The sequence below is a fragment of the Prosopis cineraria genome, unplaced genomic scaffold (assembly GCF_029017545.1).
Source record: "Prosopis cineraria cultivar Desert tree isolate PC_DT_omini unplaced genomic scaffold, ASM2901754v1 PC11, whole genome shotgun sequence".
Lineage (NCBI taxonomy): Eukaryota > Viridiplantae > Streptophyta > Magnoliopsida > Fabales > Fabaceae > Prosopis > Prosopis cineraria.
The window spans coordinates 11,991,776-11,996,493 of NW_026555342.1; positions in this window are offsets into that span (position 1 = coordinate 11,991,776).

Sequence of the window (4,718 nt, forward strand, 5' to 3'; positions counted from 1 at the left end):
TTATAAATTTTATATCGTGAGTTTTTTATATACTTTGGAAAGCTCTTTTCTTATTTTTTTTAAGTCTTATATAAATGATTTGTTATCTTATAAATTTTTTCAATTCTATTGTAAAATTATTTTTAATTATTAATAAAAATTAAATAACTTAATCTATATATAGTTGTATATTACAAAATTGGCCTTCCCAGCCTTAATAGTCTGGTTCCGCCCCTGCTCGTGCATATACAAAGAGAGTTACTAGTGAATTTTTCTTCGAGAGTTGGTGAGACTGAAACCATATCAATTATTTGACAAAGTCACGGAATTACATGATTTCTTGAATTCTTGTGCGAGCGGTGTCAATTGACTTCGCATTTGGTTAAGTAATATAAGACCAGCAATATAATAAATTCAGTATTCCATGATATTTGTCTGTTCATGAGCCATAAACAGGGTAGAAGGTCAAACTTCATACAAGACATAGTACTCATAGTGTAGTTTTTCTTAAGCATGAATTAATTTAAACTGGATACATTTTTATGTGTATTTGCATTAACTTAAAAAAATTGCTATACTTTCATAATTTAAGAAATTTAATTTGTAAATATTATAACTTGTAGATTCTGCTGTAATTTGTTATAAAATTTGTTACATGTACTAATATTGATATAATGATTTAATTTATAAATCTGACTAGTAATGACCCAAGGGTTTTAGTTCAATTCCTTCCAATAATTCTGGAGGAAAATGTAAATACTATGTTATGCCCGTCAATGTGTTTAATAATCAAAGTCACTCAAATTGAAATTAATGTTGGGAAATTTTGTTCTAATTAAGCCGGCTATACGTTGGCCATCTTTGAAATATGCTTAGGACGATTTCAAGTTTACTAGCTATTTTGACGACGGCCTTCCAAAATGAGAAAAGTTATTATTATCAATGTTATTATTAGTTTTATTTTAATTACTATTTTTTATATTTAACATAGTATTGAAAATCGAGTCAGTCTGACCAATTAAGCTGATGAATAATTAAATTAATACTTTTATCAATTTAATAAAATACTTTGCATGCAGTAGTACTCCCGGATCACCAGTAACATATTAAAATGATACTAGCAAAAGCCCATCTTAAGAATAGAAAATGTGCATCATATATGAGAGAAAATGACAGTTTAAGTCTTAAAATATTAAATTAATTATAGTAATATCTCTGAAATGGTTTTTTAAAAAAATAAGTTAAAAATACCAATTTAAATAATTATAAATTTAAGAATTTCAATTACGAATAAGTATTTAAGGGTCTTTTTGATTTCTATTTCTATTTTTTAATTTTAAAAAACTATTTTCTAATACAATTTTTAGTTGCTTTTCAAAACAAAATAAAATAAAAAATGAATTTTAAAAACTAAAATTAAAAAAATAGGCTGACATTAATGGTTGCGGACAGTTAAATGTGGTTATTTATGATAAAAATTGGTCCAGCCAACTATATTTTTAAGTAATCAAATGCAATGTATTTGAGAATAAGAAAAAAAATAACTTTAAAATTTTTCCATTCTTTTATTTTTAAAAACAAAAAATGAGAACAATTTTGAAAACAATTAAATTCAAAATATTGATCTAAAATGACGTTTTTAAAAAAAATTTGAAAGGAGAAACCAAACAGGCCTTGATTATCAAATATAATTCTTATATTATAACAACAAATTTCATTTGTAGTTGTTTAATGAATCGATATTTAAAATTCATTTTTTTAAAATTTTGCAAAGGATCTGACTAATTAATTTAACCTTTTGGGATGTAAATGTAATTGTCATTCTTACTATTTATATAAACATATAGATATAATCCCTTTGGCCAAAAAAACAAGAAGAAGAAGAAGCATATAGATATAATCTATTAACATCCTCGTTATATATATTTAAATTTTACAAGAGCTGTTTGCCTGTTCATGAACAGTGTGACATATTTCAAAACTGCACGAAAAATATTCGTCAAGACTTAAAAAAAGAAAACATACATTACAGGAGATCAATTCTATGACGAAGAGGGAAAAAGAACTATCAAATAATAATAATAATTTATGAGTAGCCAAGGTGAAGAAAATAGTTAAATTTTAAAGGAAATAAAGAATAGGCGTCAAAGTAGGTGACACGTAAGAGTGGGCAAAAATAGAATGCAGGTGGACGACTGGTCATTGTTGCCACTGGCCAATCATGGACTAGCCTTCCGCTCTCTGCCAGTAATTATTTATGACTAGCATTTGTGGATAAGCGTGACCAAGTCAATTAATAACCCCACAAACATCATTATATAAAACAAATAAGTGCCTTGTATCGCAATTAATCAAGATTTAACATATAATTCACAAAGTTATGAAATTAAATTTCGTTTTTAATATAAAAATATTATTAATGAATGATATGTAAATGTCTCTATAAATATTATTTGATTCTGAAGACTTGTATTTACTTTGACAAATTTTTAAAACTTGACTTATTTAAATTTTTGTTTAAAAAAAAAAAAACAAGTGCCTTTATATTGCTCTCATTTACATGTCATTAGAAATGGAATATTGGGCTTCTCCGCCCTTTCGTTGCATTTGTACATGGCTTACCATTGATGAGTAAGCCAAGTCTAGATTAACTTTCTAGAAAGCCTTTTGTAATTTTCTCAAGCCAAGTCACACCCATAAATGATTATTTCCTATAATACCCTTATTGATATTGTTTTTACATGTTATTGTTTACGAGAGGATATGGCTTGAAATATGTGCAACCTGGTAGGATGGTGAATTATGTTGTGTTAAAATGTTTTATGTGGGCACAAGTTACCGTCATAATAAGGACTACACATTACAAAAAAAAATTATTATTTAGATTCTAATTTATACGAAATAATCAATAATAGATTTGAGAATCTTTTTAAGATAAATTTTTTCTTTCAATTAATTACGAGGGAAGAACTTTGTAGAAGTATATTTTTAAATTTTTTCACATATTAGTTTAAGAAAAAGTGCAAATGTATCCACAAATAACACATTTTAAGATAAAATAAATAATTATTTTTATCTTTAACCGAGCAAAACAATTTTTAATGTGATACTTTGAGTACACAAAAATAATTTTTTTAAATTTATAAATTTTATTTTATTTTTATCTTTTAAAGATTAAAATATCAGATTGAAAATAAATCTAGTACATATATAATTGAAAATGCTGCAATCTCAAATACTAATTAAACATGGGTTAAAATTAACATCATCTTTTAAAAAATGCACCGCTTTTTTTTTTGGCAAAAATAATTTTATTTTATTAGCTGATGTGCAACGAATGATGACATCTGTACTGTACGAATGAACCCAAAAATAAAACGGAGAAAATGAAAAGAACTAGTTTTCAAATATTCCTTTCCCTTTGGTGCCGCCGTGACATGGAGCGCAGTTCTCTAGTTAATATAAAGAAAAGTGGGACTCAATTTTATTTTCAAAAAGTGGGAATTAGGTTGGGCACCTTTTAATAGTCTAAGGCTCACTTTTTTTTTTTGGGCAAAAAAAGCCTCGCAAAATTAATAATCTCTGATAGATATAATCGTGGATGATGAGAAAAATAATTTAAAAAATATGACACACACACACACATTTATGAAGGTAATTTTTTTTCTCAATAAAATTCATTTTTTCTTAATTTTTATTCTCCAAAAGATTTTATAAATGTCACTCTTACAATTACAAAAAAATTGAATTGAAATGCGGACGTCAGTCTTTTTATTTTAAAGAGCTTGAACGTTAACTTGAATTGAAGCAACGTCAAGTTCTTAGTATTAATATATATATATATATATATAAGAGAAAACTCCCTCGTAGCAATTGTGATAAAACCCGACTAATTAATGGTATTACAACTTGGTCACTTTCTGAATATACTAAGCTTCCGAAACTTTATATATAATTGCATACATCAATTGGTCAATCGAGCAGAGAAAATAGTAAGAAAACACACACCCCCACATATACACATATTGCTTTCGGACTCAAACTCTCATGGATCAGCCTTGTGAAAATTCGAGACCAGGATAAAGGAAAGTTTTTTTTTTTTTTTTTTGGTTTTTTTTCCCCTCTACGAGCATGGCAACGAAGAAATGATCTTCGGCCCAACAAAGAAGAAGGATAAAGGAAAGTGATGTCCAGTGGATTTCTTGGACCCAAAATGGCGCCTTTTAATTGGCAATAATCTCAATATGTTGTTTTTGGAGTTTTTTTTTTTTGTAATAAACTGTCGGCGATCTGGCAAAATGGAAAAAAGCCATATTTGTGGGTTGGTAACACATATTAGAAAATTGGCACATTCTGATTTTATTAAGCCCAAAAGAAGAGTAAGCCCGTTTCAATGTCCACACCTGTCAATTCAATCCAATCAAATGGTCCAAATTATAGTGATAGTCTTATCCAAAAGGGTTTGCACAAATATAATAGAATCCAAAAAATAAGAAATAGAACTTACCGTTACATTTTCTACCATTGATTTTGACGGCAAGAATAATACTAAGAAAAAAATTTCCTAATTTTAAAAATTAATAAAATTTCTACTAATTTTAAAAGTTTTGTCTCATAATATTTCTCTCTTGCTTTTCTCCCTGTTCAAACCAGGCCTTCAAGATTTGACAGATAATAATGTAAAGATTAAATTGGATTATGATGTTCGCCCCTAGCTGCCTGCTTTAAATGGGAACACG